Consider the following 9221-nt stretch of genomic DNA (forward strand, 5'->3'; position numbering starts at 1 on the left):
TTCTGGAAGACTTGCATTAATTATAATAATTATGGAACTATTTTGGACCTCTACTTTTGAAGCTGCTTTCGGAGCCTGTTTATAAACCACAAAGAAAGTCAGTCTCATTAAGACTGCAAACTTCATTAATGACCCAACCTGAAAATCCGTAACAATATCTAAACATTGCTATTTTGTTAAAAGAAAATCTACTCCAAACACATCGAGTGGTATACGTTAAGTACCTAAAGCTTTTAGTATGTCAATCATACCTCAATAAGGTGGTTTGGGGGAAAAAGAAAGCACAAACTGGCATTCGGAGGATAGTGAAATGCTCCTATGAAGACAATCAAGCAAATATGACATATACTCCTTCATAATTCATGATCTCTGTCCTCAAAGGACTTACATATCAGTTTCTAACTGGAAAGACAAAGAATAGCACAAAAAAACAATAAAAGGAATAGAAGGTAACATTTGTTCATTTATTTAAAACATTTACACACTGCCTACTATAGGTCTGGTCAGAAACTGTTCTAGGGATGCAAAGGGGGTAAGATAAATGCCTGCTTTCAAGAAACTCAGTCTTATCGGGAAGTCGACAATACACAGGCCGGTCACGGTGGCTCACACCTGTAATCCCAGCACTTTGGGAGGCTAAGACAGGCAGATTGCTTGAGCCTGGGAGGTTGAGACCAGCCTGGGCAACATAGTGAGACCTCGTCTCTATAAAACATGAGACAGGTGTGGAGGTGCATGTCTGTAGTCCCAGCTGTTCAGAAGGCTGAGGTGGGAGGACTGCTTGAGCCCAGGAGATGGAGGCTGCAACGAGCCATGTTTGCGCCACTGCACTCCAGCCTGGGTGACAGAGTGAGACCCTGCCTCAAACAAAACAAAACAAAACAATACACAGCGTTGCTATTAAGCAGGTACACACAATGAGAACACTGAGGCGGTGTACAGCTGGCATCAATTCTAACTCATCAGACACCCATTCTTATGGGTCCATGCTTTATCTGTTGTTAAATATTGTAATATTACCTCTGATTATAATGTAAATTGGTAAATACTGTAAGTAATCACTATATGAAAAAACAATGATACCCAAAACATTGTTAAAAGTTTTCAGAGAATATGATGAGAACTTAAATTTTAATCTTGGGGTCCCCTTGTGTTTCTTGGCAAGGAAGCTTGGCACATTTGAATAAGTAAGCTGGTTCTAGGTGAGGGGAATAGTAACCAAAAGGCCAGTGGCTGGAATTACCCAGGTATGGCTCTTCAACTATGTGGAGAGCATGGTTTAGAGTTGTGCTGTCCAACATGGTAGCCACTAGCCACATGTGGCTACTGAGCGCTTGAAACGTGGTTACTCTGAACTGAGATGTATATGAGCAAAAAATACACTCCAGATTTCAAAGGCTTAACTAGAAAAAAGAATGCAAAGTATCTCATTAATAATTTTTTTACTAATTACCTATTTAAATGATATTTTGGATATACTGAAGTCAATAAAATGCTATAAAAATCAATTTCACCCCTTTCTACTTTTTTAATGTGGCTACTAGAAAATCTATACAAATGTGGTTCATATTTGTGGCTTGCATTCTATTTCTATTGGACAGTGCTAGTCCAAAAACTTTAAATAACAAGCTAAAGCATTTAAACCCTCTAGGCAATGAAACACCATTGAAGGCTTTCAAACTTTAGTGCCTGTGGTCGATTTGGGAGGGAGCAGGAAACACAAACAAAGCGCTGTTTCAGGAAGATCAGTGTGGGGGCAATCTGCAGGGGTGAGACACTGGAGGCAGTTGTCAATATCAACAGGCTGCAAAATGTCAAAGGGTGAGCAGGCTCGGCTGGAAAGTATACAAGGTCTTTAGAAGGCCCACGCTGGGTGGAGGGAGGAGGAAGAAATCAAGAGCAGGTTGAAATACGGGAAGAATAACAGCTGCAAGTGCTGACCCCAGCCTGATCAACCAAGGTGCAATGCTTGTGGGACTTAGTGAGCTCAGTGCAGTTTACTTTAGATCAAGTATGGCTTAGTGATAAGGGCTTCCAGGCAGAGGTACAATTCAGAACAGGACTGGGGTCCTCTTTAGCAATTCTGGAATCTATCTCACTGTGGCAGGACTTCCAACAGTAAGATCAAGTCCCAGAGGAGATGGGGAGGAGGTAGGCAAGGCTACTAGAAACCGCAGGATAGGCTGGGCGCGGTGGCTCACGCCTGTAATCCCAGCACTTTGGGAGGTTGAAGCAGGTGGATCACAAGGTCAGGAGTTCAAGACCAGCCTGGCTAATATGGTTAAACCCTGTCTCTAATAAAAATACAAAAAAAATTAGCTGGGCATGGTGGTGGGCGCCTGTAGTCCCAGCTAGGTGGGAGGCTGAGGCAGGAGAATTGCTTGAACTCAGGAGGGGGAGGTTGCAGTGAGCTGAGATCAGGCCACTGTACTCCAGCCTGGGCGACAGAGTGAGACTCCGTCTCAAACAAAAGAAAACAAAACAAAAAAGAAACTACAGGATAGGCCGGGTGTGGTGGCTCACGCCTGTAATCCCAGCACTTTGGGAGGCCAAGGCAGGCGGATCATGAGGTCAGGAGTTCAAGACCAGCCTGGCCAACATGGTGAAACCCCATCTCTACTAAAAATACAAAAATTAGCCAGGTGTGGTGGCACGCACCTGTAGTCAGCTACTTGGGAGGCTGAGGCAGAAGAATTGCTTGAACCCAGGAGGCAGAGGTTGCAGTGAGCCCAGATCGCACCACTGCACTCCAGCCTGGGCAACAGAGCGAGACTCTTATCTCAAAAAAAAAAAACAAAAAACTACAGGATAGCAATAAATAACAAAAGCAAAAGACCAGACTTACAACACAGCCTACAAATATTTACTGGAAGTCTGCTGTATGCCTGACACTTGGCCAGGCTCTGGAGATACAGTGAACAAAACAGACATGGTCCTGAATCATGAATTGTGGAAAAATAACAGGAGCTCTGCCAGTCTTAACTGAGGGTGGATGGCGGCAGTGGGACGAGAGCATAAAGGAGAGCCTTTCTGAAGTGACAATTTAATCTGAACCTGAAGTTAGCTGGGTGAAGACTAGTGGGGAGCAGAGGAAGGACAGCCCAAGCCAAGAGATTAGTGCAGGTGTATACAAAGACAAAAACCTTAAGGCCGGAAAAGGCTTGGGCAATTTGAGGAACTGAAAGAAGGACCTTGCAGTTAAGATGGTCAGAGAGGAGGGCGGGGTATAAAAGAAGTGAGGGCAGGTTGGAGAGGCCAGAACACACAAGCCTCATAGGATAAAAAGTAAAATCCCAGCAGGGCGCGGTGGCTCACATCTGTAATCCTAGCACATTGGGAGACCGAGTCGCGCGGATTATGAGGTCAAGAGAGCGAAACCATCCTGGCCAAAAATGGTGAAACCTCGTCTCTACTGAAAATACAAAAATTAGCCAGGCGTGGTGGCATGCGCCTGTAGTCCCAGCTCCTCGGGAGGCTGAGGCAGAAGAATTCCTTGAAACTGGGAGGCGGAGGTTGCAGTGAACCGAGATCGTGCCATTACACTCCAGCCTAGGCGACAGAGCTAGACTCCATCTCAAAAACAAACAAAAAAGCAAAATTCTAAACCGGCCCGAGTGTAATGGGAAGTCATAAAAGGGTTTTGACCACAAGGAAGTGGTACAATCCTAAAGGGATTCTAAGTGCTCCAGCTACCTATGCTCCTCTCAGATCACTGAATCCGGGCTGGCTTGGCAGCAAAGGGGCAGCAGCCAGTATAACTGAGTAGCAGGATTCCAGGTCTGAAATAACAAGAGTTTACCATATGGCCCTCCAAATGCTCCAGGGTTGCAAACTTGAGAGGATGATGGCACCACTGAAAAACACTAATAATAACTAATAGAAACTAACAATAACTAACAGAAACTAATACTAATGGGAGGCATTACTTGACTTTCAACATACTGAGTACCAAGAAGTAGCAAAGAATGCCAGCCGGGCACAGTGGCTCATGCCTGTAATCTCAGCACTTTGGGAGACTGAGGTGGGCAGATCACTTGAGGTCAGGAGTTCGAGACCAGCCATGGTCAACATGGTGAAACCCTGTCTCTACTAATAATACAAAAATTAGCCAGATGTGGTGGTGTACACCGGCAATCCCAGCTACTTGGGAGGCTAAGGTAGGAGAATCGCTTGAACCCGGAAGGCAGAGGTTGCAGTGAGCCGAAATTACACCACTGCACTCTAGCCTAAGCAACAGAGCGAGACTGTCTCAAAAACAAAACAAAAAGAACGCCAGCAGGTAAATATGGATTTTGTTTTGGAGTATGGAAGAAAGGTGAGGCATGGATATGTAGGCTAGCATATACAGAGGTGATAGTTAAGTCTCATAAATAATACTTATGAGTATTAGAAAAAGAGAAAAATAAAACAATAAAAGGAGCCCTTAGTAAATGACCTTAGTGTTTCTCTCTGCGATAGAAGTCGGGAAAGGAATGATGCCCCAAAAGGTAAAAAGAAGGACAGTACGATGTCAGAAAAATGTCAGAAAAGGCAGAGCGTTAAGAAAGCTGACTGGGCACGGTGCCTCACCCCTGTCCTAGCACTTTGGGAGGCCAAGGCGGGAGTTCAAGACAAGCCTGGTCAACATGGTGAAATCCCTAAGGTCAGGAGTTCAAGACCGGCCTGGCCAACATGGCAAAACTCTGTCTCTACTAAAAATACAAAAATTAGCTGGGCGTGGTGATGCGCACCTATAATCCCAGGTAGGGAGCACTTGGGAGTTACAGCACTTGGGAGGCTGAGGCAGGAGAATCGCTTGAACCCAGTGAAGTTGTGGCGGCGAAGGGTGGCGGAGGTTGTGGTGAGCCGAGATCATGCCACTTCACTCCAGCCTGGGCGACAGAGCGAAACTCCATCAGAAAATCAAGAAAGAAAGACAAGAAAGATGGATGGATGGATGGAAGGAAGGAAGGAAGGAAGGAAGGAAGGAAGGAAGGAAGGAAGGAAGGAAGGAAGGAAGGAAGGAAGGAGAAAGGAAAGAGAAAGCTGTGATCCAAAGGGATGGGACAAGGGAGTTTTTTTTTTGGAGTGATGGAACCGTTCTGATCCTGACTGTGCGCATTCATATGTGAACATTCACAGAACTGTAAACACACACAAAAAGTCAATATTACTGTATGTTATTTTTAAAAAGTTTTTAAAGGGATAGGGGTTGTCAAAAAGGACTGGCTGCCGCAGGGAGACAGAAAAGGATGAAACCTAAAAAGAGAGTTTTGGAAAAAAAATTTTTTTTTTGAGACGTAGTCTCGCTCTGTCGCCCAGGCTAGAGTGCAGTGGTGCGATCTCGGTCACTGCAGCCTCCGCCTCCTTGGTTCAAGCAATTCTCCTGCGTCAGGCTCCTGAGTAACTGGGACCACAGGTATGCGCCACCACACCTAGCTAATTTTTTTTGTATTTTTAGTAGAGACGGGGTTTCACCATATTGGCCAGGATGGTCTTGATCTCCTGACCTCCTGATCCGCCCACCTCGGCCTCCCAAAGTGCCGGGATTACAGGCGTGAGCCACTGCGCCCGGCCAGTGTGGGAAATTTACCCACTAGGTAATTGGCAACCCTGGAACAATCTGGCTGCAAAAGTTTAAAGAATGACTGAGTAGTGAAGACGTGAAGGAAGGGAAGTAGCCAGCATAGACTGCTCTTTCAGAACTCTGGAAGTGAGAGGAACAGTAGCTCAAACATGATAGCAGAATGGAGAGATCCAGCAAACTGGCAGAATTTTCCAAGATCCCATGAGTTGCTCCATTTAAGTATTTTTTCAAAACACGCATTTTGCACATGAACTAGTCATGTTCTTATCGTCCTGTTAATCTAAAACTGCATAATTCAACGACTAAAACGAATCCAAAATCTACACTTTGATTCTGCTTCTTAGAATCAGATGTTAGTCAACTAACATTTTCTGTGTTCCCACTATGTGCCAAGCACTATGCTGGATAGAAAAATGAATAACACTTAGTCCTTAGAAGAGCACACAATTTATCACAATAGCCCGGGACTGGAGCAGAGATCTGCACCGAGGGCTCTGAAAGCCTTGAACTCTGAACTAAAATGTATTTTTACAATCTTTATAAAAATTAAACAGGGAAGAAATAAGATGTACTTTTGCAAAAACGTTATTAATTTCTAAAAGCCAAGAATGAGCTTAAACTTTTTTTTTTTTTTTTTTTTGAGACTGAATTTCGCTCTTGTTGCCCAGGTTAGAGGGCAATGGCATGATCTCCGCTCCCTGCAACCTCCGCCTCCTGGGTTCAAGCGATTCTCCTGCCTCAGCTTCCTCAGTAGCTGGAATTACAGGCGCCCACCACCACATCTGGCTAATTTTTTGTATTTTTAGTAGAGACGGGGTTTCATCATGTTGGCCACGTTGGTCTCCAACTCCTGACCTCAAGTGATCCACCCGCCTCGGTCTCCCAAAGAGCTGGGATTACAGGCATGAGTCACTGCGCCCAGCTTAATTTAAATTCTTAGGTATGGGCAACCTAATCATCAGTGGTATTCTCCTTTTCTAGTCCTCTCTACTTTTCAGCGCCCTTTCTCCCTCTGATAATTCAGGAAGGAGGCAAAATGAAACACGCGTTGGCTCTCAAACCAGAGAGACGTGAGACTGAACCTATGCCCTTGAAATGCATAGCTGTGTGGCTCTCGGAGATGCCTTTTCTCTTTCATAGAATAGTAACGATACCTACCCCACAAACTTGGGGTAAGAATTAGAGGGAAAAAATGTAAAAAGGCTGGCATACAGTAAGCATGCGACACATGTTAGCTAATATGATTACTGCCATTTCAACAAGTAGCATTGCTCTGACTTTAAAACATTTTTAAGTGCTTCCATTTGAATGAGGGAAATTTTTTTCAAGGGCATGACATTTATATGTTACCACAGAAAAGCAGCTACAGAATTTCTATCAGAAACCACTCTGCTCAAATAATGGTGTTTGGGATAAGCACTTAATAATAGTCAAGAACTAAGAAAATATAAAGGTATTATCATCATCATCATCACCACGTCCCACGTGGGACAAGGCAGTCTGATTTGTGTTCTGGATATTGGTGAGTGTGCCTTCGTGCAAGTGGACACTACATTCATAGCCCTCCCACTACCTGCCTACAGCAATGCAACACGCTGTAGAGACAACGTGCTAAAAGTTCCGCTCTACAAGAGTCATTTACACAACACTACCCAAAACACATCTGTAGTTTCAAAGCGAAGATCACTGATGAGTCTCCAAATCAAGAGAAATCTTAATACTACTGACATCTCCCACAGCGAAGAAGTAACCTCTGTTAGTAAACTTTCACAAAATGCTAATGTGTATCATTTCTACACACTTTCTATATATACTTAACTGTTGGTGGGGGCACTAAAGTTTTATTCACTATGAAGAAATGTCTTTGGCCAATTTTGCATAATTTCGCTTAAATTATAATACAAATGACCAACTTGAAATTCACCATCCTCTCGTTCAATCTCTAGCACTGATGCTAAAAAGTAATAACACGGCCAAAACACATGAGGAAGCACGAACTTAAAGTCGCAGGCTGGTAACCTGAATTCCAAAGAATTCAGAATAAGCTGGTCCTTAAGGCGCTTGACTAGAGGTGACCGTTACTGGACGTCTTTAACCACTACAATGTGTCTCACTGGATCGGATGTTTAGCCTCTACAGCCGAATAAACCCAGTAGTCTGGAACTGAAGGGCACCGGGCAGGGGAAGGTGTAAAACCACTTCCAATGCCCCTCGTTTCCTTGTCCAGAGTCTGAGCCGCCTCCCCAAGAGGCCGCACACGCAGGGCCCTGGGGAGGGGTGTGTAACGCATTCACCCTGTCACGCAGGTCCTGCACACAGGCCAGGACGCTGCGCAGGGACCCGAGGCTCCGAGGCCTGACGCCTCCCTCTGCCACCGACAGCCATGGACGAACGCGCCTCCGCGGGCCGGGAGGGTGCACCCGCGCCGGGGCCCCCAGGAGACGGGAAGCGAACTCAACTCGGCCGGGCCAGCCCACCCGGAAGCCCTCCCCCAGCTCACACCTGCTGGCGCGTGACGCCCGGAGCCGCGCGCGCGCCCGCCCGTGCCTCCCCGGCCGTTCGGGGCGCTCGGCCCGCGCGCCGGACGTCGCCCCGAATCCCTCCCGGCCCCTAGACTCAAATCTCGGCGGCTCCCGCTCCCGTGGAGCGCGCGCTCAGCGCCGCCGGCCACACCGGCCCCGCGCGCGCTCACGCCCCCTCCCCGGCCCGCTCCCCGCCCCACGCGCGCTCCCTCGCGAGGACACGCACACGCCGCGCCTCCGCTCACCGCCCCGGGCCGCGCCGCGCGCCCCCGGGGGCGTCCTCGCCGACCCCGGCCGCCCCGCTCCGTCCTGGCAGGGCGCGGGGGAGGGGAAGGACGGCGCGGCCGCCGCACCTCACTCACCCCCGAGCCGTGCCGGCTCCAAGTACGCGGCGTTCCGCTGTGAAGCGAGGCGCGCAGTCCTCGCTTCTCCGCAGACTATGGAGGCGACGTCGTAGGGGGACTGAGGGTCGCGGGGGTCACTCCCTCCCGTTTCGCCTTGCAGAAGCACGGGGACCCCAGAAACTAAAAACAAAATAAACAAACTTTCCCCTCCGCATCCCTCCCCCAAAACCACAACACAAACACTCGGGGGCCCGCCCAGAGCCCCACTCCATTGGCCGCAGGGAGGATGCTTCCGGCTCTCACTGGCTGGCTTTTGTGCCCGTCAAGCTGTCGTTCCGCCCCTCCAATTCCTCGTTGCTGCCTTAGCCCCTCATTGGTTAAGTGCTTCCCGTTTAACGAGCTAGGATTGGCTGAGCTGCCTGAGCCAATCATGCGGGGACACACCCCCTCAGCATCCCAGAGGCCGCTTCCTCGGTCGAGGACCCAAAGAGACTCAGGGGAAACTAGAGCATGATGGCCGCCGAGCTCGCTTGGCGCAACCATGGTCTTTTTTCTTTTTATTTTTAGCTAGTTAGTGCCTTGCCTCGGCGCTGTTTCCCTAAGCTCGTCTTTCCATCCAGTACTGCCCTATAACGGAATCTATACGTGCCGGCTCCTTGATTTATCCCCTCCGAAGTGCTGAGTGTGGGCTGGTTGTGTGTCATTGGACTGTCAGGATGTCACTCCCCAGTCAAATCTTCAAGCTATTGGTGGAACAGCAAGAAAGCCCGTCCAACAACAAGAGCTAAT

At 47.7% G+C, this 9221-nt stretch overlaps 1 protein-coding gene across 31 annotated transcripts in view; it reads right to left on the reverse strand.

The window, feature by feature from the left end:
- The window catches only part of TNRC6B (trinucleotide repeat containing adaptor 6B), a 296478-nt gene extending 287801 nt beyond the window's left edge, over nucleotides 1–8677 (reverse strand). For 25 of the 31 annotated variants that reach the window (XM_077949599.1, XM_077949593.1, XM_077949587.1 and 22 more), the window contains exon 1: nucleotides 8451–8677. The gene's annotated coding sequence lies outside the window, so the exon portion shown is untranslated. Of the gene's footprint in view, nucleotides 1–8333; nucleotides 8419–8441 lie in introns of those variants that run through there. The other 6 variants (XM_077949596.1, XM_077949601.1, XM_077949580.1 and 3 more) reach the window with 2 other exon arrangements.
- Nucleotides 8678–9221: the final 544 nt, after the last annotated feature.

The sequence above is a fragment of the Macaca mulatta genome, chromosome 10 (assembly GCF_049350105.2).
Source record: "Macaca mulatta isolate MMU2019108-1 chromosome 10, T2T-MMU8v2.0, whole genome shotgun sequence".
Classification (NCBI taxonomy): domain Eukaryota; kingdom Metazoa; phylum Chordata; class Mammalia; order Primates; family Cercopithecidae; genus Macaca; species Macaca mulatta.